General features: G+C 37.7%; 1 protein-coding gene across 1 annotated transcript in view; it reads left to right on the top strand.

The window, feature by feature from the left end:
• Positions 1 to 24870, top strand: part of LOC111141263 (chondroitin sulfate synthase 3) — a 293963-nt gene that overhangs the window by 112663 nt on the left and 156430 nt on the right. The gene's annotated exons all lie outside the window — the stretch shown is intronic.

Here is a 24870-nt window from a genome sequence, read left to right as displayed (position 1 = left end):
TTAACTGCAAGGCTAAAGGATCATGGGGAGAAAGCCATGAGTTCCGTGCTTTGCTTTCTCCTCCTCTGGAATTCCGCGGCTCTCCTTGGTATTGAAACTGCACGCCTTGGTAGGTGAACTTGGTCCTGGCTGGGTTTCTTGTTGATCTTCTGGGGGAGGGGCCTGTTGTAGTCATTCTCAAGTGTCTTTGCCCCAGGCGAATTGCACCGCCCTTACCAGGGGCCGGGCTGAGTAATCCGCTCGGGTTTGCTTTCAGGAGCTTTTGTTCCCTGAGCGCTTTCCGTAGAGTTCCGAGGGCGGAAATGAAGATGACGGCCTCCCGGTCTCCGGCCCGGAGGAGTCGAGAGCCCGGGGCCCCACTCCTCAGTGCGCCCTCAGAGAACAGCGCCCAAATATTCCCGTCACCCTGTCCTCCGGCTGCGCTCCGAGCTGACCGAGCCTGCGACCGGTTCAAGGTAATGCCGAGCTGAGAGTTCACTCCTCGGCTCTGTCTCTGTAGCCGGCTTCCCTGTTCTACTACCTGTAAGCTCTGCGACACTCAGACACCCCCGATCCTACTGTGACCCTGCGGGACCTGAGGCCGCGCTGACCCCGCCTGGGCTTCACCCCGGTTAAGCCTCTGGAGTGATGTCCCTCAGCGGAACAGACTTTTAAAAGTCCTGATTTTGTGCTCTGCTGCTCTGCCGCTTGCTGGGAGCCGGCCCCCCCCCCCGTGGTCTATCTTCCCGTCGCTTTGGATTCACTCCTCCGCCAGTCCTACCTTTCAGAAAGTGGTTGATTTTCTGTTTCTAGAGTTGTTGTTCTTCTTCTCTTCGATCTCCAATTGGATTTGTAGGTGTTTGCAATCTTTAGATAAGCTATCTAGCTGATCTCCTGCTACCTGAAGTAGTCTCACCCTGCTACTTCTCCGCCATGTTGACTCCTCTCGAGCCCACTCTTCATCTTCTTAACTGACATCTCTAATCTATGTGACCCAAGCTCTTCTTTTTTTTGAAATTTCTGCATTACAATAGGCTCCTTAGCAGTTTCTTATGGCATCCATACATAGGAATTACTGTTTATCCATAGTATCTCCTCTTAATTACCAATCCAACATTTTGAAAAGTATCGCATCTTATTTGGCAAAGTATTAAAATGTGAGTTATGAAGTGATTAAAATATAAACTGCTTTCACTATAATTAAATACTATAATAAAGGAAGATAATAATTTTTTAAATAAACTGACTGCCTGCTAAAAACATGGATAAGCAGGATTTCCTTCAATAAAATTCATTGCTTCACATCAGCAAAAAAATCTTACTGTGGACTATCAATGGGATCTATAAATAGTAGTTATATTTTATTAAATTTTATTAAATAGCAGATATATTTTAGTGATATTGATGTAAGTGGATTTATGCCTTGTAATTTCTGAACCTAATTTGCCAATTTGCATTCTTGCAGGAAAACCCTGTCTAATAGCCATTGTCCAGAAACAATTCTCTGAAAAGGAGGTTTTGCTCTGCTTAAAATTATATGTAAATTTTTGGCATTTTATATTAAGGTTGTGTTTTTAAAATCAAGTTATTATGAGCAAATTTCAATAAAACTGTCTTTCTTATGAAAGTTGGGCAGATTAGTCTGCTTAAATTTTATTTAAATAGCAATATACAGTAAACCAAAATACTTAAAACATTTATTCTGACATTTTGAAAATACTGGCTAGTTCACTTTTTTGTAATTTTTGAGAAGAAAATTTCATTTTCCCCAGAGCTGTATGTGTCCGTGTTTGAATGTGTGTGTATATATGTGTGTGTGTCTCTGTGTGTAAATCTTATTTAAAATAAGAGACATTGGGGTGTTTGGTGTTCTCTTTTCCTGTATTTATGGCTCTCGTCATTGAGGAGTCACTGCCTCATGAGACTTACCCTGGCAGCCCCTTAGGACTTAGACTACATATGTTTCCCAAGACTCTGTGGGAAATTCAGCCTTTGGGGTTCTCTGGCACCTTGGTCCTTTCTGAAACAGGGGGAAGGAGTTTTACACTAGGATTGAAAAGATCTGCTCTGTCATTGAACTTAGCAAATTTTATTGTAAGAATCTAATGAATCTACAGCAGTTAAAGGATCTAGTCTTTTCATCTGACAGCTAGAAAAGTTGAAACTGCAGTCAGCTTTATGAAAGGAAAATATAATTATGAAGGAGCGTAGTCATGGCTGTGCTGGTTGTTAGCTGGTCATTAAAAAGAGTGTGATCCTGGGATAACTCCTGAAAAATGTCATAATGGGATTACTGTACAGAGGAAATTAGGCAAGATACAGTATACTATACTAGGTGCATAATAATTTTTAGTAATTATGAGTAATTATTATTATATCAAGCATCTACCTTGTTGTCTAATACATAATAGCTGCTTAATAATGATTTGGGTTGAAGTGAAATCCAGTTTAAATCACTACAGTGAAAATGCGAACTTACTGTCTTACATAGCTGCAAAGTCCTGCTTTCACGTTCATCCAGAGAGGGTGCTGGGAAAATCCAATCAATCCTCTCCCTCTCTCCCTCTCTTTCTCTCTCTCTTTCTGGCATTCTTTCTTTCTGTATTTTTCTGTTACTTTCTGGTTTTTGATTCTACATCTGTCTCTGCCTTTCTGTTTCCATCTTGTTTCTTTTTGTCCCTTTCTAAAACTGCCTCCCTTCGTCTTTTCTCTGTGTCTCTTCCTGCTTGTCTCCCCACCTGTCTTTCTCTCTTCTTTTAGCTCTTTGCATTCTTTTTTATGTCTTTCCTCTCATTCTCGTTCTCCCACCTTGCCTCTGCCCCTGTGTCTCTTTTCTTTTCCCTCTCTCTCTTTCTGGGTCAGTCTCTTTGGTTTTGTCTCTTCACCTCTTCTGTCTCCTCCCTGCTACTTTCCTTTCCTACTTTCCTATAATTCTCTGCAGACTCCGGTGTCAGAATGGCTTCTGACCATTTATATGGAAATTGGTGCTGATGACTCCAAAGAAAAGAGAATACCACTTCTTAGACAGCTCCAGCAAAAGCCCAGATCTGGAACAAGGAGCTTTGAATCACTGAAATCTGTTGAACTGGAAATGAATTGTATGTAACAGTAATAAACACTGTAGCTTATTAGGTATATACTGTGTAGCAGGCCCTGCTCTCCTTGTTCTTTATATATAATCTTACTACATCCTCATAACATCTTTGAATATGAAGAAGTATACTTATCCCCATGCAACAAAGAGGAAATTGAGGTTTAGAAAAATGAAGGTTGTTAGCTAGGGTGGCTTACATATACAACTGAGCTGGCATTAGGAAATGGATGGGCCAAAGCCCTCTGCTCTTAGTTTCCATACACACCAATGTCTCCCCAGAAATTTCAGTTCTTTGGATCTCCATTTCTTCACCGGTGAAATGAGATGTTTGGTTTAGGTATTTATACTGCTGGGTCCTTAAAATACTAATTTTGCAATTGATCTTCGGTAAATTATAAATGCATTTAAGAGCCTTCTGCCCCTTCCACAAGATCTCAGCACTCTTTTGTGTTTTGATAACAGCACATGGGATTTTTTTTAACACATTGTTTCAGATCTACCAGAGCTCCTAGGAACTTAGCTTCTTCTTACCATCAAAGAGAAAATCAGCCTTGTTTGTACACATTCAGAGAATGTATTGGCTCCTGTAACCGGCCCCCAGCCCCATTCCTGTTTTTCTTCAGAAATAAGGATTGGAGTCCAAGGACTTCTTGTCCTCAACCACATGCCAAATCATATCCTTGTAATACAGCTAAAGATGTAAGAAGAGGTGAGTTAGCTCTCTTTCCTTTGGGTATTATAAATGACAGTGACTATAGGCACAAGTAATTGCATCTGTTTTGTAATTTTTTTTTCCCTAATTGGCTTTCTGATATTTTTTATTTTTCATTTTTCTATTTTCTTTCAAGAGATCCTTTTATTTATTCTCTAGATTATTCTGTATTTTTTATGATTTTGTATATTTTAACCAAAATTGGATTTTCTCTCTTCAAATATCATTATCATCACTGATATTTCATTCTAATGAATTGAAAAAGGAAGCTTTAAATGTCATGGTTCTTTAGCAGTCTGACATTTAGCCCATTTTGTGCAGTGTAGGTTTAGAAGAAGGGTTTTCTTTTTTTAAAAGACTTTACTTTTTTAAAGCAGTTTTAAGATTTTATACTTAGCCTCTCTCATTATCAACATCCCACACCAGGATGATGGTACATTTGTTACAATTGATGAACTTAAGTGAACACATCCTAATCAGGCAACACCATAGCTTACATTAGGGTTCTTTTTTGGTCTTGTACATTCTGGACAAGTATCTAATGGCATGTATCCACCATTAAGGTATCATGCAAAGTAGATTTGCTACCCTCAAAAACTGTGCGGCACATACTCCTCCTCCCCTTACTCTCACAAATTCCTGGCAGGTACTTTTAACTGTCTTCATAGTTTTTAGAAGAGCTTCCCCCCCAACACCAAGTTGGTATTTTTAAATTTCTTCTAGCAATGTATGCAGCAGGGATTAAAATAAATTGAATAAAGTTGCTTCTATTGTTTAAACTCCACTTAGGGGTTATTTCCCCTAAAGGACTATATGTCACAGCTCTGATATAAGTGCTGATATTTAACTCTGTGTTCAAAAAGAGAAAAATTCTAGTATTACTCTTAAGGTGTTATCTTGTTGTCTGAAAATAAACCATTAATTGTGTTTTTTATATACTCTTTTTGGAAAGTGTTGTATTAGTATAGATTTTAAATTCTAAAATCTGCTTATGAGACATACTGTTAGGCTCTTATCTGAGACCTGAGCCCACAGCGCCCTCTGGGTGAGCTTGTTGCTACTGAGTCTGGGTGATCTTGGGTATTTTGGGGGACTTAATGTTATCCTTCGGAAATGTTTTCTTAGATGGCTTCTGAGCCCTGAGCTCTTTGGCTTCTGAACCTTCCTTCGAAGGTGTAAAAGTAGTCTGAAGAATGGTAGTTAAGACTTGCTAGCATATTAGCTTCATATAGAACATTTTGCTGCAAGAAAAACAAAGAAAGGTTTTTAGACAACACTGCAGAAGCAGAACTGGGACTAACTTTTACTTTCTTATTTTTAAGTGCTAGAATATCACAGAAGTGGTAGGCATGTTCTGGCATAATGCAATCTCAGGTCTTTATTTTTCTTTGAAAAATATGAATATTACTTATTGAAGATAGAAGGCAGATCCTGTAATAAATAGAAGACCTGGACTCGGCTGCTTCTTACCTGTATCTGGGTGGGTCCTTAACTTTTCTGCCCCTTTACTGACACATGAGGCGGCTGAATGTCTAGTCAAGGATGGATAGGGGCGCCTGGGTGGCTCAGTGGGTTAAAGCCTCTGCCTTTGGCTCAGGTCATGGTCTCAGGGTCCTGGGATCTAGCCCCACATCAGGCTCTCTGCTCAGTGGGGAGTCTGCTTCCCTTCCTCTCTCTCTGCCGTGATCTCTGTCTGTCAAATAAATAAATAAAATCTTTAAAAAAAAAAGGATGGATATTCATCTGAGGTATAGTTATTTGTTGACTGTCTCATCCTTTAATGGAAATTTGTTGACTGTCTCATCCTTTAATGGAAATTTAAATAATGTGAATTTGAAATATTATCATCTATAACAGTGTTGTCTCACTGTGTGTACAAAATTTATAATAACATGATATCCCACATTAACTTTTTACTTATTAAAATATTACAAAATTTCAAATATAGGTTATTAGGTTATTTGTATACTTTATGATAGTCCATGTGGGAACATTTCTTTGGCTAATAAACCAGTAAAATTGTCACTGGTCATCAGGATTCATATGAATTGAGAGTTTCAAATTGGTTGACGTCTACATGAATACATATCTTTCATAAAATGTGAAAACCGTGTATATTGTTCTATGAGATATTTTTAATACCATGAATGGTTTGGTAAAATTTAGCTTATTCATTCAACAATGTACCTGAATTATATAAGATACTGGGATGCATCAATGAGCTAACGAGATAAGATAGTTTCCCTCATAAAGCATGCACAGTGGTGTCCCAAAGTAACATTTGGGTGAATATGTAAGGATCAGCTCTTTTTAGTTTTAAAAATAAATTATCTCTGTTGAAGTAAACTTGTTTTAACAAAAATATGCCCAACCCAAACAGTTCATTATTTCACAGAGGAAGGCTAGAAACTCAAGTGGAAGAAAGGATCTTCAGCTCATATATTTCATTTGATAAAATTGCAACTTGATAAATTGGAGATTGTCAGCATTCAATTAAACATTAAGCAAATTCCCAGTAAAATCAAACTTGCATTTCACTTAAGGTTGATCCATGGTCTTATACTACTTATGGTCATGCAATCCAGCAATATAGTCACCTGTTGGTGGGTTTGGAATGTATCTGTTGCTTCTCTCTGTAAGTATGATCTATTCTCTGTAGTTAGGCCTCTTATGGGAACTATTTGCAGATTGTTTTTTGTTTTTTTTTTATTAACATGTATTATTTGTTTCAGGGGTATAGGCTTATGATTCATCAGTCTTAACAATTCACAGCACTCACAATAGCACATACCATCCCCAGTGTCTATCGTTCAGCCTCCCCATCCCTCCCACCCCCCTCTACTCCAGCAACCCTCACATTGTTTCCGGAGATTAAGAATCTCTTATACTTTGTCTCCCTTTCTGGTTTCATCTTGTTTCATTTTTCCCTCCCTTCCCATATGGTCCTCTGTTATTGTTTCTCAAATTCTTCATATCAGTGAGATCATATGAAATTGTCTTTCTCTGATTGACTTCTTTCTTTGCAGATCATTTCCCCCCCCACACATATTAAGAATGCAAGGCAACTTGAAACAATAAAAGAAATTTCCCTCCAGAAATAGTTATTATTTATAAGATAGTATTCATAGCACCTAAATTATACATGTTGTATTTTTTTTTTTAAGATTTTATTTATTTATTTCAGAGAGAGAGTGAGAGAGAGCATGAGGGGGGAAGGTCAGAGGGAGAAGCAGACTCCTGTGGAGCTGGGAGCCCGATTCGAAACTCGATCCTGGGACTCCGGGATCATGACCAGAGCCCAAGGCAGTGGCTTAACCAAGTGAGCTACTCAGGCGCCCCTGTTTTGTATTTTTAATAACATAAAAATATTTTGTTAGACTGTGCTTATTTTTGTTTTCTTTCGTTTTTTTAAGATTTATTTTCCATCATTTGACACACATATATCTTGCCAGTCAAGAATATTTGCTACTTTTCAAAACTACAACGTTGTTCAAGTCCTGTGTCCTTGCTTATCTTCTCTCTTGTTGTTATACCCATTGTTGAAAACAGCCTACTGAAGTTTCCTAATATTATTTGTCTTTCTGCCTCTCCCTTCAGTTCTGTCAAATTCTGTATCATATATTTAGGAGCTTTCATGTTTGGTGCATAAATATTTAAAATTGTTATCTGTTCTTGATAAATTAATCCTTTTAATTAAAAAAAGTTCCTTATCTCTTGTAACTTTTTTTTTAACTTAAAGTGTGTTTGTCTGATATTATTAGTATGATGACCCTGCTCTTTTCTAGTTATGATTTGCATGAAAAATGTTCTTATCCTTTCACTATCAGCCTATGTGTATCATTAGATCTAAAGGGAGTTCCTTGTACATGGTGCATAGTGTTAGATTTCGTGTTTTTGATCTATTCAGCTAAATTATATCTTTTGATTGAGAAGTTTAGTACAGTTATATTTAAAGTAATTACTGATATGAAAGGATTATTTCCAGTTAATTCATTCTTTTCTGTATGTCTTGCAGCTTTTTATCCTTCTCCTCCTTTCTTTCTTAAATTTAAAAATTTTTTTTAAGTTTTTATTTAAATTCCAGTTAGTTAACATACCGTGCAGTATCAATTTCAGGTACAAAATAGTGATTCAACCCTTCCAACTTAATATTTTATTAGACTGTGTTTATTTTTGTAGTAGTGTGTTCAAATGGAGGCTTGGGCCGCGATGCATTATGAAGGTAGATCTTGTCTAGGCTTCCCTCACAGAGAACCCTGCTGTGACTCAATACTCACCCTATTTTTTAAAGGAGAAGAGTGAGTCTGTCATCTCCTACTGCAGGCCTAGTGACTTCAAAAAGGTTTATTGGACAGACCTCAGCTGTGCGTTATGATCCCCACCTTCCATCGAGGGTTTCCCTCTTCACCTCAGGTTAGGAAAGAGAGGATTTAGGGAGTCTACTCTGAGGACATAAAATGAGTCGCTGAAGTTTAGATATAGTGGATCACTGTCTAAAGCATACCTAGGAAATCAAAATTGGATGCAAATGAAGAGTCTTCTCACAGATTGGATTCTCCAGAAAGCAGGCACTGAGATGGAGTTAGTGTAAAAGGTTTATTGCAAAGTTAGCACCTGTGAAAGGAAGAGTGGCGAGGCAGGACTAGTTGAGCTGGGGGAGCTGTCAGACAGCCATGCAGACCACACAATGTCTCTGCCAGCCCGATAGGGAGCTTTGAGTAGAGTGCACTTCAGCAGAGTCTGGTGGACATGGCCAGGTCTTTGTACCAGAGTCTTGCTTAGTTATGTTCTGGGGGCCACCCTGAGAAGACTGCCTTTGTCATAAAAGCTGAGGCAGACCCTGATGAAGCTGACAGCTGGAGGCTGTCCACTCATCACATTCCTCACAGATGGGCACCAAGTGCTTTCTTGGAGACAAATCTGGGTGGGCATCTCCATTTGTAACAAATCCTCTAGCACTATTTTCTGTTTCTACTCATAAAAATAAAAGTCTTTGTACTTTTAGTCATGAAACAGTCTCCCATGTAAGTAATTAAAATTTTGCAGTTGAGTGTAATAATTCAAAATACTAAGTTTTCTTCAAAGGTTTTCTTTTCCCTCCAGCCCCAGCACATATGTGACTACTCTCTTCCTTCCCTTTTCTCTTTAACTTCTTTTCTCCTACTCACCAGAGGTAGTTTCTTACCTTTCCAGTTTGGACCCACAGGGGCAGTCATTAGTGGAAAGAAGAGATACTGTTGGGGTCTCTCTGTCCCATAAACGCGCAATTATTGCTTCTCTCTCATGAAATATTTTGTAATAAAAGGTACCTTATTGAAAGATGAAAGTATTAGATGCTTTTGATGTGTTTTCATTAATTATAGTAACTACTACTGATTTGATAGGCACTTCTACCAAGAACTTTATAGAAAGATCCTTACAAATTTTATTCTTCGTTATATGTGAGAAATGACCCCCCCCTTAGAAAATGGAGGTGGTAGAATCTTGGTGTCTGAGGATCCCAGAGTTCTTGCTCCTAGATGGCCTAACTGTGGGGTAGATTATTCTTATGTTTTCTACGTTCTGTACTTCATATTTACTTTCTTATTTCAACCCCACTAAAATTCTTGATTTTTCATTATATTTATCAATTCTGATCTTATTATTAGTACAAATTAATTGGGTAAATACAGTATAATTAACTCTCTTAAATCCAAGTTCAACTTGCAATGACCTATAAGTTAGGAAGGTAGTTTTCAATGTGAAGATATACTTTTTGCTTTGGGAGAATACATTTTAGCAAGTTGAAAAAGAGTGACTTTATTGGAAAGGAAGGTGCTGAGAATAGCAGATCTAATTCACTAAATTTTGCCTTTGGCTGCTGCTGAAGTTTATCGATACAGGAAGGTCTCCCAGATGTTTGTTTGCAAATTATTTTAGTGTTTATTATTTGAAATAGAATAGACATTAATTGTAGCTAGTTTTATTTTTTTTTTAATGTTAGGATAATGCAGACATCAAGATTTGTGGGGGTGGTATTATTGTTTACAAAGAACAAAAATGAAATGGAAGCAAATTTTACTTCCTTTTACACTGAGTATTCTGATAGTTTTTAGCTTTTAATCTTGTGATATTTCTCTTGTGGGAGACTCTATCATTATTAACTCCCTAAGTTATTCAGAATTCATCTCTTCCATATTTATAAGAGGTACAACTTTACATTTTTAAAAGAATGGTTCATTTCTCCAAATAGAAATCTGAGCACTGACAATTTTAGCAACATTTTATTATGAGCATTTTTCACCATTCTCATCATTGACATTTAATTGGTTTCCTTTTAAAACCAAGAAAAGATCCATCCAGTAGATATTTATGGTATAGGCACAGTTCTAGGGGCTCTGGATAAAACCATGAACCAAAGAGACAAAGCCCTTCACTTCATAGGGCTCATATTCTAGAGGGGTGAGATAAACAATTAAAAATAAAAACCTTTAGCATACATGATGATAATAAGTGCTGTGGTAAAAAAAAAAATGAAGCAAGATGTCAGGACAGAGAGTGCTGATGGATTGGGAGGGGATAGAATGTTATAATTTTAAAGCAGGAAATGGTCGGTGAGAAAACGACATTTGTGTAAAGACTTGATGAAGGTCAGGGACGGAGTCAGACCAATATCTAGGGAATGCACATCCCAGGCAGAGAGAACAGCAAGTATAGAGGTCTTGAGACAAGAACTTGCTTGGCATATTGAAGAATAAGCAGAGAGGTCAATATGGAGGGCACAGAGCAGTGAACAGAGCACATGAGGCTCAGGAAGTAATAGGGACACAGCAGATAAGGCCCTGTAGAACCATTTTTGGAACTGGGACTTTTTTTTTTTTTTTTTTTTCCAAAGTAGGCACCATGCCCGGGGTAGAGTCCAACAGGGGGCCTGAACTCAGGACCCTGAGATCAAGACCCGAGCTGAGATCAAGAGTAGAATGCTCAACCAACTGAGCTACCCAGGCACCCCTAAAATAGGACTTTGAAGCTGAATGCGTTGGTAGTGCATAGAAGTATTTTGATTGTAGGAGGGACAGTGGTCTGACTTCCATTTCAACATAATATTGAAAATATACTCTAGCAAAGGAAAAAGCAGACAGATTAAGTAAAAGACTGTGATAATAATCCAAGTGAGAGATGGTGGTGACCTGGACCAGCCATTGTAATGAGGGATTGGGGAGGAGAGGGAGTTTTTGAAATATGTTTTGAAAATAGAGTCAGAGGGATTTCCTGAAGGATTGGCAGTGAAAATGAAACAAAGAATCCATACTGCCTTCAAAATTTCTGGTATTGAACAACCAAAAGACGGATTTGCCAAAATACGTGGATATCTCCAATCCATTCGTAATCATGTATGCACTGGTGTTTACTAGGCACAATACAAGGAGTTGCTAGACAAAAGAGAGAAAAACAAACTAAATTGGCTATAGTTAAAGTAAAGCAACACGAACCCTGTGGACAATCTTAGGCAGTATACAGTCCTAGGAAAGTAAGAAATAAATGATACAACACATATACCTCAAGATACAGAAAGCAGAAAATGAGCTGAGGTCAGTCGCAGTGGGTAAAAATTACTATGTGAAGGGGGTAATCAGTTCTGTTCATGAAAATTCTTATAGTTAGATCAGATCTGCAGGCACTTTGAAAACAACTGCTTCTAACTACATTCTTTTCAAATTCAAATGACATCTTAAAATCTGTGTGGCTAATTACTATGACATTGAAATTAAGAACAAGGTATATGGTTGATGAGAATACTGGCAATCCCCAGGGTAATTCTAGAGCACCTTCCTAAATCTAATCATTGATTTTGCTTTTCATTTAGTATTGCTTTAGCAAGGAGTTTACGAACATCACTGAGTCAGGCATGATCATTCTGAATTTAAATGGTGTACACAGTAAAAGTGTTGCAAAGCACTTTACTCCATCCTAGCCAGTGAAGAGCATAGCTTTGGTTCCAGATGTACTGGCTGCCTTAACAAAGTAGAGGAGGATGGATTTAGCATCTCAGCATTGTCCCACACTAATGTAACATGATAGTAATTTGTGAACACTTTTCTTACATTGTCTTCAGGACATTATGGAAAATTAATTAAATAGTACCCAAAAAGCATGCACTGTTTAGGGAATGTACTGAGTAAAAACAGTAGAACAGCCTTCCTACACCCTCCATTAATTGTATCTTCTTGTTTTGTCTATTTGAGATTATTGCATTTAAATTTATGTGCATGCTTAGGTTCTCTAGATATTGTTTTCCTAATATATCACTTCCATTTATTTGCTAACATATCATAACTTATCCAGAGTACCACACTTAAAAAATATCTAAAATGCACAAATATTGCTTTTGAAATGGGTGCTATTTACAATGACTTTGGGTTGGTATGATGTAGACGCCCTACCTTTTTTTTTTTTTTTTAATTTGGTATGTTAGCTGTTTTGCTCATTTTTTTCCAGTTTCACTGAGATGTTATTGATATAACATGGTGTAGGTTCAAGATGTACAACATAATGATTTGGGTATCAAATATATATATCTCATATATATATGAAATTGATTACCATAGTAAATTTATATAACAACTATCACCTCACTTATTATTGTCTTGTGATGAGAACTTTTTAAGATCAACTTTTAGCCATGGTGAATACAGTATTGTTAACTGTAGTCCCCATGTTGTACATTACATCCCCAGAGCTATTTATCTTATAACTAGAAATTTGTACTTTTGACTGTCTTCACCCATTTCCCCCCCTTCCACCTCTCGGAGTCACTCATCTGTCCTCTGAATCTGTAAGTCATTTTTTTTTAGATTCTACATATAGATGAGATCATACAGCATTTGTCTTTCTCTGTCTGACTTATTTTACTTAGCTTAATGTCCTCAGGGTTCATTTATGTTGTCATAAATGTCAGGATTTACTTTGTAGGGGAGGAAAAATTATTTCCTTCTACCCTTTAAGGTCTGCTAGCTGGCCTACAAATTAAATTGACATGAGACAGATTAATAGGAGAAAATAACCGAAGTTTAATTATGTGTGAATGGAGGTCCACTATTAAAACTGAGACCCAAAGAAATGACCGAGGTGGGCAGTTTTTATACTTTTTAGACAAAGAGACAATAAATCTGTGAGAAGTGACAGAACAGAGAAAATTTAACTTTTGGAAACTTCAGGTAATAAAAAACTCTAAAGAGAATTTGGATTGCAGCTGTAAATTAATCAAAAGTAACAAGGGTTATTAATACAGCCTTCTCAGCCCTAAATTTCCTATCTCTGGTAATAATAAGTAATAAATTTAATAATAATAATAAAGTAATTAATTTTAATAATAATAATAATAATAAAATAATATTAATAAAATAATAAAGATGCCTCTTTACCTGCTGGTATGGGCATGATACTTTTATTTATTTCCTGCTTTCAGAGGGACAGAAAAGAGTGTGAATGTCCTTCTTGCACAGGTTGTCTCTGAAGTAATTTTTTTTAAAGATTTTATTTATTTATTTGACAGAGATCACAAGTAGGCAGGCAGGCAGGTAGGGGTGGGGAGAAGCAGGCTCCCCACTGACTAGAGAGCCTGATGTGGGGCTGGATCCCAAGACCCCAGGATCATGACCTGAGCTGAAAGCAGAGGCTTTAACCCACTGAGCCACCCAGGCGCCCCTCTGAAGTAATTTTTATTTAAAATAACTAATATGCCAAAGTGGCAAATTTTAGGAAGACCTGCCCTTGGCCACTATGCCTTCTTTTTATAGATGGATAATATTCTATTTTACATATACCATGTTTTCTTTATCCATTTATCTGTCACTGGACACTGAGGTTTCCATGTCTTGGCTATTATAAATAACGCTGGGTCTGCACATATCGCTTTGGGATGATGACTTCATTTCCTTTGGAGATGTACCCAAAAGTGAAATTGCTGGATCATACAGTAGTTTTCTTTTTCATTTTCAGAGGCGCCTCCTTACTTTTTTCAGTAGTGGCTGCATCCGTTTACATTTCCACCTATAGTACACACAGGTTCACTTTTCTCTGCACCCTCACTGATACTTATCTCCTCTCATTTTGGTATATCCATTCTAACAAAACCACATCTCATTGTGATTTTGATTTTCATTTCCTTGATGATTGGGGATGTGGAGTAGCACCTTTTTGTGTACCTGTTGTCCTTTTGACTATCTTCTTTGGAGAAGTATCTGTTCCAGTCATTTGCCCGTTTTTTAAATTGAATTCTTCAGTTTTTGCTTTTGAGCTGTATAAATCTCTTATATATTTTAGATATTCACTCCTTACGAGATAAATGGTTTGCAACTATTTTTAATTCCATAGGTTGCCTTTTTATTTTGTTGATGATTTCCTTTGTTTTGCAGAGTTGATATTAAAATGTCTATCAAAATCTGTCTATAGATTCAATGCAGTCCCTATAAAGGTTTCAGTGGCATTTTTTCAGAAGTAGATTAAACAATCCTAAAATCCATATGGAACTTCAAAAGACTCCATATAGCCAAAATAATTCTAAGAAAGAACAGAGCAGGAGGCATCACACTTCCTGATTTCAGGCTACTCCAAAGCCATAGTCATCAGAACAGTATGGTAGTGGCATACAAATACACACATAGACCAATGGAAGAGAATGGAGAGCTCAGAAATAAACCCACGCAGAAACGGTTAGCTAATATTTGACAAGAGAGCCAACAATATTCAGTGTAAAAAGGACAGTTTCTTCAACAAAGAGTGCAGGGGCAATTGGATAGTCACATGCAAAAGAATAATACTAGACCCGTATCTTACCTCACTCATAAAAATTAACTTGACATGGAGTAAAGACTTAAATGTAAGACTTAAAACTATGAAACTCCTAGTGGAGAACGCTTAAAAGCACAAGCAACAGAAAGCAAACTGAAGCACGTGCTCTTTTTTTAAATATGAAGTCGATTTGTTCATTGCTTAAAAAGTGTATTCTTTGTTAAGCTGCCAAAAAATTGCTGCAAAGTTGAAAAGAGTGTGAACACGCTGTTGAGGAGAACCCTGACCTCCAGAGTCCTGTGCTCCTTCCAACCTCACCCCCTTCTCCCAAGGAAGGGGCAAGAAGCTGTTAGGTTGTGCCCCCAGGGCACAGGCTGCTAGATTTGGTAAAATAAAAAGAAAAGGACAAATTGGAAACCTTATTTGTAAAACATAAAAAAAGCAAAAGGCTCACTTACTTGAAACAAACAAGCTTTTAAATCAACAAGAAAAACTCTGGTAGTGTTTCTTATTTTCTTTGGCCTAGCAGCTTCACTTCTATGATATTACATATCATAAAACCTTAATAGTGACTACTTTTCATGAGGGTGGTGGAGAAGGGGCTTTTCCTTTTCACTCCATAATTTCTTATTTCATTTAAATTTGTTATCAGGAATATGATTTACTCTCTTTTATAACTTAAAGGGTTTTTGTTTTGTTTTGTTTTAAATTGTGTATTTGTGCATTCCTTCTTTTTTTTTTTTTAAGATTTTATTTATTTATTTATTTGACAGAGATCACAAGTTGGCAGAGAAGCAGAGAGAGAGGGAGAAGCAGACTTCCCACTGAGCAGAGAGCCTGATGTGGGGCTGGATCCCAGGACCCTGGGATCATGACCTGAGCCAAAGGCAGAGGCTTTAACCCACTGAGCCACTGATGCATCCCTTTGTTTTGTTTTTTTAATGAAGGAGAAAAGGCTAGTTTCTCTCAAGTCCCAGCACCATGCTTGGTTTTATAGGAGGCAGCAGATAGTATTCCAGAGCCTGACCTTCTAGGAGAGATAACGTTCCCCTAAGGATTTTATTAGTGAAGTTTTTAAAATCCTACCTTCACTTAAAAGCAGTCATTTGATCATGCATAGAGAAAAGAATGCAGATTGTTTTTTAATCCAAGGGTCATTAGTATTGGTAATGAGCTATTTATTTTTAGAATCACTTATCCTCTTGACCCTGAATTTGTGGTGCTATTTGACTGTTAAAAAATGGCTGTGAGAGGATATTAAGTGAGATAAATATTATTAACCTGAACTTGGTCTCTCATTAGCCCCTATGATATGCAGTGCTACTGAACTCAGGAGACACCTGTTTTAGTAGGTTAATTTCTGCCACAGAGGGAGTTGCTGACATTTACATTTGCTTTGTTTTTAACTATCTGTAGGAAATGACTTTAGATACTTCTGTCCAGGAAAAGGGCAGAGTATTAATATTGTGTAATTATCTTTTCTTTCCTATCCCCAGAACGTTTGTCCAGGAGGAGCATTCACCGGTAGTAAAAAAAAAAAAAAAAAAAAAAGCACCTCTTTGTGTTTCTCTCCTCAGAAAGTTAAAAGGCAGTATTGCTCTATCACCTTCTAGTAATAAAGCAACCGATTGTTATTAAATTTGAAAATACTTTTTTTAAAGATTTTATTTATTTATTTGAGAGAGAGAGAGCATGAGAAGGGGGAGGGTCAGAGGGAGAAGCAATCTCCCCACTGAGCAGGGAGCCCGATGTGGGACTTGATCCCAAGATTCCATGATCATGACCTGAGCGGAAGGCAGTCACTTAACCAACTGAGCCACCCAGGTGCCCCTTGGAAATCCTTCTTAACACACAGGAATACTATGCTGTTGTGGGGAAGGAAAAATTCTTTATCTACCCTTCAAGGTTTTCCACCTGGACTAAGAATTAAATTTACACAAGAGAGGTAAACAAGAGGAAAACAAACAAACAGGTTTATTACATGCCCAAAGAGGCCCAATATTGAAATTGAGACCCAAGTAAATGATCAAAGCAGGCAGCTTTTATCATTTTAGACAAAGAGAAAAATTTGTGAGGCATCAATGGGATAAAGAAAATGGGTGTTTAGGAACTTTAATTAGTAGGGAATCCTGAGCAAAATTTAGGCTGAGGTAGTAGATGGGAAAAAAGTAACTGAGTTTGTTTCTACAACTTTTTCTCCCTCAGAGTCCCTATCGCTGATGATAAGAATATCTTTTTACTTCTCATTATAGGGAGGGTATTTTTCATATGGGAGTTTTGTTTCCTACTTCTGAGGGGACAGAGGAGGGTCTGAGTGTCCTTGCTTTGGGTGTTTCTTAAATAACTTTAAAATGATCAGTATGCCAAAGCGGCACATTTTGGGACAGCCTGCCCTTGGCCTCTACACTATTCTTGGTTGTAATTGACTGAAAAAAAGAAAAAAAAAAAAACCTCTGATAAGCTTTTTATTATATATGACCATGAGTTTGTATTTAATGAAAAAGAGCAAGTAATGTAGAGATTTTGCAGGCATGGGTTTGTAACCAGCTACAGAGCTTGGGGAAGACTAAAGTATGTCAAAGCCTTAGTGATGCTTGTGAGGCAGCTAATTCTTTTGTAAGGGCTCTGTACCTTCCTTCTCTTAGAGCATTGTTTGACCATTTCCGTCTTTTATTCCATTGCCAAAGGACTAGTTCCCTCTCCATCTGCAAGAGAAGACAATGAATGCGCTGCATGCTGGATAGGGAATGTTTATCTGCAGTGCACCATACAACATGTGCACCATTACAGTGGGTAAAAATGAATGCAGCATTTTAGTAGCCTTGGGACAGAAGGCATTGGGAAAGGAGAAGCAAGCATAGTTACTAGATTATTCTTCACTTCACAGTCTTTTCTCCTTTTCCATTATACTTCGATCTACTTGAACTTATCAGAAGAGAAAGAAAAAGAAGCCCCCCTAAAAGAAATGCTGAAATTTTGATGAATGCCTCTACAACATACTGTTTCCTAAAAATTATTAGAGACGGAAGGAAAAAAAGGAAAAATTAAGAGATGAGAGTTAAAATATTTTCAAACACTTTCTGATTTAACTCTCTGTAGTTAAAGATTCACGAAGAAGGTGGTGGCCTTGGGGTGCCTGGGTGGCACAGTTAAGCATCTCCCTTTGATTCAGGTCCTGGTTTGTCTCAAGGTCTTGGGTTTCAAGGTCTGGTTTGGGCTCCTGCTCAGCGGGTTGTCTGCTTCTCCTTCTCCCCCGGCCTCCTCTTTGTGCTGTGTTTTTCTCCCTCTCTCTCTCATACAAATAAAGTAAATCTTTAAAAAAAAAAAAAAAAAAGGAAAAGATGATTCTTGGCAGGTTACCTTTGTAGAGCCTTGCATTTATTTAGAGCATATTCTAGGGTAGAAGCCCAACACCACAGTTCACAGAAAAAAACAAAACCAGATGATAGGTTAGTATGTATGTGTAGGGGTGGGGTTGGGGGGGGGGAGTAACTGCTTTGTAATTGTTCATAATGTTCCTGAAGTTATGCTTTTGAATGCTGAAACATTTTACAAGATTATTTCATATATTGGAATTTTGTTACAGTCTGGGTTCCAGAATTTCTCTCCTTAGCATAAACATTTTTTAATCTTAAACAGTGGTTGTGGCAAAGGGATTTTGTCCTGTAAGAACGGATTTCTTGTGCCCTCATCTTTTTACGATATTGATTTTTCAGGGTTCCCATTTGAAAGATTCTGGATATTAGTCTTAAATTGTTCAATTGTTGACATTGACACTGTAATTTTGGGGAAGTTGGTTATGGGGAAATCAATCCATTTCTTCTGTGTGGAAAGTGAAAGTGGGCATGTAAATATTTTGAACTACAGACCAGAGTTTTGTGCTCTACTGACCACAGCACTAATTGATAAGCATCTCAATACTTGGAAACCCTGGCGCAGGAGCTTTAATCAAAGCCTTTGGGTGTCTTTCCTTTAAATTTGAAATAAAGCTGCTTTCAAAATAAATTGAGTTTCAACCACTAATCAGTGACCATTTTCATGGAAACATTGAGTAATTGTCTCGCATTTAGAGTATATTCTGTGAAATCAAGTCACAGGGAAAGCGCTGTTTGTCCAGCTGTCAACAATACATTGTCATCAGGCTTCCAGAGTACCAATTTTCATATTGTGTGACAAAATATTCATTCCACAATTTATTCCTCCAGATTGTTCAGACATGTAATAATATATATTTGAGACTAGGAAAAGGTTTGAACTGTCAAAACCGTCTTTCTTTGCCCATATTTAATTTTGAGGAGATGGGGAAGTCTCAAACCAGCAGGAAATTCACTTAAATGTTCTATGATAAATTCTCTGTGGCTCTAATGTTTTTTTAATATTATATCTTGGAAAGCTGTAAATCATAATATGCTATTATAATGATGGAAATTAAGAAGGCAGACAATTTAAAACTTCATGGTCACTCAAAATGAGCAAATGGTTATGTTTCAGAGAAACTGATTCTCACACCAAATACCCAAATGAATAGTTTTCAGCCTGTGTTGATAGTATTTCTTGTGGAAGGAGAAAAAGTGGTTCTTTCAAGAATCTTCCTAAACACTCTCAGTGTGTAGTCCATACAGATCTCTTTCGGATGCCACTACATAAAGTGGTCTATTTATTTTCAGAAGGGAAAATAGTATTTATTAATCTCAAGCAGAAAAATTGGCAGTTTCTTTAATAGATGCACATTAGTATTGATGACTGATGAAGATCCTGGCTGTCTCAGCTGTGGAGATGCAGCTCAGATCCCCACCTGGACTGTCGAGTCCGTCCTCAAGCTCCTATAAGTGTCAACCACCACCAACTCAAGCTGTGTTATTCTCTGGAGAATTGCATTTGTCACCATAGGAGTTTTCTTACCCCTCTCAGATGTTATGCTCCCCTTCCCAACCCAACGAGTGACTGATCCCAGGATATAAAAGGTGGCCCTTTGCTTCAAAGTAGACTGTACTCTGCTGTGCAGTTCACATCCACAGCTTCCCCAAGCAGTCACCCTGAAACTAGTTAGACTACACCAAGCTTAGGTCCTTCTCTGCTCTGTTTCTCTTCCTTCTTCTTCCCCAAGAATGCTCCCCCAGTAAGACCTGTGCACTTGAACCTGCCTCTAGGCAATGCAAGCCAAGACAAAGGTGAATGCTGCATTTCTTCAACTATACTACTATGTGGCCAGTATCAGATGTAAGCAGACACCAGATGTGAGCAAAAAGCCATCCATCCTTTACTTAGCTCTAATTATCATGCTAAATAGACAGAAGGAGAGGAATGAGTGTTCTCTCAAAAAGTTTATCCTAATTCTATTAAGATAAGATTCAATGAAAGAGAAAGGCACAAATAGTGACTTTAAGATACAGGGGTGGGGCGCCCCGGTGGCTCCGTGGGTTAAAGTCTCTGCCTTCCGCTCAGGTCATGATCTCAGGGCCTTGGGATCGAGCCCTACATCGGGCTCTCTGCTCCGCAGGGAGCCTGCTTCCTCCCCTCTCTTTCTCGGCCTGCCTCTCTGCCTACTTGTGATCTCTCTCTCTCTCTCTCAAATAAATAAAATCTTAAAAAAAAAAAAAAGATACAGGGGTATAGGTCATTAAATTTTCCTTTTCTGTCATGTTTTAATTTGAGAGTCATGAAGCTATGTTTTAATATAGGTATAAATAAACAATGCAGTGATAGAAATTAAATGCATAGTGATTGCATTCTAAACTAAGAAATGTGAAAAATATTTTAACACATTCTTTTGGGATGTGCCTGTTTCTCTAAAAGTTACAAATTGGGAAAAAGCACAGAAAGAAAGAGTAACAGCAGTAGAAATGATGAAAGCATCCTATGAAATTTTAAGGAAGCTTGGAATTAAGATTCAAGAATCTCCTTTGTTACCAGATATCATTTCTACTGTCTAGATTTTAATTTGCATATAAATTTATTGTAGCACACCATCTAACTAATATGCATTTCCCCCAAGACAGTAATTATTCAGGCAAATCTTTAATTAGATCAAGGCAAATAAATATTCTTACACTCTAATTTTTAATTATTTTCATCTCCTATTATAATTTTAAAATGATAAATTCTCATAGTATCAGTTCTTTCTGTCTAGTCTTTATAACAAACATAGCTCATTATTTTGTTTGATCAACACCCTACACATACAAGACTGGGTTTCAATAGTTACTTATTTTTTATTGAGATATATAGTGTTTATGTTCTAAGTTTGCAAAGGTGCTTTTTAATATTTTGTTCTTAATTTTTTAAATGATGAATGCTTTACAGATATAATCAATCACTTTCTTATCATGTAGGGAAATATATAATGGCTACAGTTAGCAGGACAGAGTTATTATGGGACAGAGTGGTACACTCCTGTCTTTAATTTTCCTCCCTCTTCATATAGCCAATAATAATTAATCAAGACCTGAGATCAAGACCTGAGTTGAGAGCAAGAGTTGGGCGTTCAACCAACTGAACCACCCCGGCACCCCTACTTTTTGTTGTTTTTTTTTTTTTTTTTAGTTTGTTTTGTTTGCTGTGCTGAAATGGAATTTTATTTTCTGTTGTTCAGATTATGTTAAATGCTCAAATGGCTTATCCTATAATTTGTAATACCAGGTAGATGATTGATTCATTAGAACTTTTCCCAAAGATAAATTTTAATAAAGCCGTAGAGATGGAAAGGAGGGTTTTTGCATGGATTTGGATGTCCGAAAAGTACAGGACCCAGGCAGCAAGTTACTTGAGCTATTCTCCCTATTTTACAATTTTACTTACATAGGTCTATTTGCATATGTGTTCTGGTAGACAGGAATATTACACACAGTGTCCAAATCACGTGCTAGAACACCAACCATCTATAGTCCTAAATGGAGGGCATTGACAGTGCAATTATCATTGGCTTTACCACTACATCGTGTTTTGCCTTCTAGCATGGAAGTAAGTCACTCATAACTTTTGTTACTTGTTTATTGTATTTGATGTCATGGAGCAAAAATAGTTTGAGGTATCTTTGGGACCTGATGTTTGTACAAATCTTACAATGTTTATGGTTGTGCTAAAGATTGTGGATAGAAGAGCAGGCTTCAGAACTTACTTGGAGAAAAATACTGGCTGCTACATTTAATTATAGTTTAGTTCTAGATTCAAGATCAGTGTATTGTTATGTTGAAAACCCCCATTTGCTTCTTCCACATGGCTGCTTTTGTCAGCTTTGTGCTTCTGTAACAAACAAGTGTACTCTAAATGAGAGCTTGGAACAGGAATTTGGTGATCTCATACGTTTCTTTATTCATTTTCTTCATTAAGCTTGTATTTATTGAGCACCGACTCTGTGCTCCTCACCCTGCTAAATGCTGGGATCACTGAGGTTAACAGGAGAGCAGATCCCTGCCCCTGAGAATCTTAAGGCCTATTGGAGGAGTCAGATAAACAGGAAAACAAACAAAATAAAAGTAAATCTTAAAAATGCAGTGAAGGGGGTTTAAGAGACGACGTGAGAGAAGGTAGTGGAAAGAGGCTCCTTGAAGTGAGCTGGGGAGTGAGGAACCTGCTGTGGCTAGGGGTGACGGTTGGCATATTCGAGGACAGGTAAGAAGGTCAGGGTCACTGATGCCCATTGAGCAGTCCTGACACATTGGGGCATGAGGCCAGACAGGTGCAAGTCCCACATCTTGCAAGGTATTGTAGGTAATTGTGAAGGTTTCGTTGTCAGAAGATAGAACATCATTCATAATTTTTTAAGTAGGGAAGCACTGTAATCTAATTAATGTTTTTAAGAGATCTCTTTGGCCTTCTCTGGAGGATTAGAATAGGGAAACAAGGGTTGAAACTGATTGATGAGTTAGGCTGCTGAGCTCCATGCTGATGAATGTGGTAACAGTGGAAATAAATGAAAATTGAGGGCTTACTGATAAATTTTGGGGATAAAACCAGTGAGACTTGCTACATTAGAAAGTGGAGGAAAAAAATAAAGATATCTTAGTTTTGTTTTGTTTGTTTTTAGCAAACTGGGTATATGGTGGTGTCCTGTATTGAGGAGTTGGGAAAAAGGTATATGGTGGTATATGGTGGTGTCCTGTATTGAGGTATTGAGGTAGTGGAGGCTAGAGAGAGGTTGGACTGGGGAGGCGGTATCAAGGCAGGAGTCAAGACTTGGATTTGGCCACACTGAGGTTAAAATTCACATTCGATAATCAGTGTAGAGCTGTCACATGCACAGCTGACCTGAGAATATAGCTTAAAGAATAGATCGGAATTGGAAATACATATACTAAAATATACATGTATACAGATGCATCTGTGTAGAGTGTATATAGATGGCAATCATAGGCCCAGGATCAGTTAAGTTTACTTTAAGAAGACATCATGGTATGAGCAAATCTGAAAGGTCCTGGACTGGTTATTGGAGAACTTCATTATTTGGAGGTCAAGTAGAGGAGAAAGGACAGGGAAAATACCAAGGAATCCCTAAGAATGTAGGATAAAAATCCGCACAGGGTAGTATCATGGAGAACAACAGAATAGAATGTTTTGAGAAGGGAGAGAAGGTCTGCTGTGTCAGCTGTGGCTAAAAAGTGAAGTGAGAGACAATGTCATTGAGTTTAGCAACATGACCTTTCAGGTGACCTCGATGAGCATTTTCAGAAGCATGGTAGACAGACATCAGATTGGAGTGTACTGAGACATGATTAGTAGGAGAAAAAATGGACAGAAAGAAAGTTAAGCCAGACCTTTTAAAGGCTTTTATTTGAAACTGGGAGAAGAAAAATGGGTACTGGAGAGAATACGAGGTCAAAGGGTATATATATATATATATATATATATATATATATATATATATATATTTAAAGGTAGAAATTCTTCACCATTTTTTTGCATACTGATTAGATGACCTAATAGAAAGGGAAAAGTTCATGATACAAGGCAAAAATATTATTTTATAAGAGCGAAATCCCAGAGGAGACAAGGGAAGGTGTTATCCAGAGCACAACCAGAGAAATTGGCCTTTAGTAAAAGAAGAACTCCTCCTTGTGATGGGAGAGAGGGAAGGCAGAGAGGACAGGCACAGATAGAGGAAGATTTATAAATTCAGTAATGGGAAGATGGAAAATCCTCACCTGATACTATCTGTTGTCTCAGGGAAATAAAAGATATAATCATGAGATAAGAGTGAGTAGGGGAAGGAACTGGGGTAGTTTAGAGAAGAAAATTTGTTAAATAATAATTTTGGAGAGTAGGAAATTGAATTTATTAGGAAACATAAAATAATTTCCTAGCAAAGTGGAGTGTTGTGTGATGTTTATTTTTGTGAATCTCATGTGGTATCATCGTGCGATTTCTTCCAGAAAAATTAGACGCTCAGATGCAGATAATGGCAGAAAACTCTGTTGAAACTAGGTCCAGAATTTTCTGGGGGGCCAGGACACTGGAAATATTTATGAGGCAGTGACTATAATGATGGACATGGAATTAAAGCCATGGAAGGAAACAGGTGAAGCTCAGAGGGTAGTAAGAGGCAGTGAAGATGTGGATGGGCCGGTGAAAATCATTATGAGATAGTAGAATTTTAAAATTATACATTCGAGTTAGTGAAAAGTTGAGGACGATGTAGTCAGAGTAAGATTCCTGTATGCCAGATGAAGGAAGTAGCCTCTTCCCAGATGGAAACCAGAACTGGGACATTATTATGAGAGTGGAAGCCTGAGAAAGGGAATAGGAAAAGGTGATGAAGTCAAGGCATTAAGACATAGTGGTATTGCGTGGATATTCACATGACGTTGATGTCACTCATGGGGCGCCTGGGTGGCTCAGTCAGTTAAATGTCTACCTTCTGCTCAGGTCATGATCCCAGAGTCCTGGGATCGAGCCCTGCAGAGGGTTCCCTGCTCAGCAGAGAGTCTGCTTCACCCTCTGCCAGCACTTCCCCTGTTTGTGCTCTCTCACTCTCTCTGTATGTCAGATAAACATAAAATCTTTAAAAAAAAAAAAAAATGATGGCAGAAGAGAAGATACCTGTGTTGTCAATGAATGACCCAAGTTTGATAAGTGACCCTGGTAGGAAGGTTTAATGGGTGGCATATTTGGGTGGCAAAATGAATTAAGGTTTTTAATGGAACTCACTGAATTACAAACAGGAAAACAAGACATTCATTACCATTTCCTGGTCCTGAGACACATAGGGTATAAAAAGAAAATTAAAAAGCATTCACTAGGTTGCTAGAATGAAAAAGGTAAGAAATAGTAAGTGTTGGTGAAAAAAGGAGCTCTAGTGCACTGTTGGTAGGAATGT

The sequence above is a fragment of the Enhydra lutris genome, unplaced genomic scaffold (genome assembly GCF_002288905.1).
Source record: "Enhydra lutris kenyoni isolate GAN:26980312 unplaced genomic scaffold, ASM228890v2 scaffoldscaffold5, whole genome shotgun sequence".
NCBI lineage: Eukaryota > Metazoa > Chordata > Mammalia > Carnivora > Mustelidae > Enhydra > Enhydra lutris.
The sequence above is the reverse complement of the archived record's forward strand: the minus strand, read 5'-3'. Positions and strand labels throughout refer to the sequence as shown.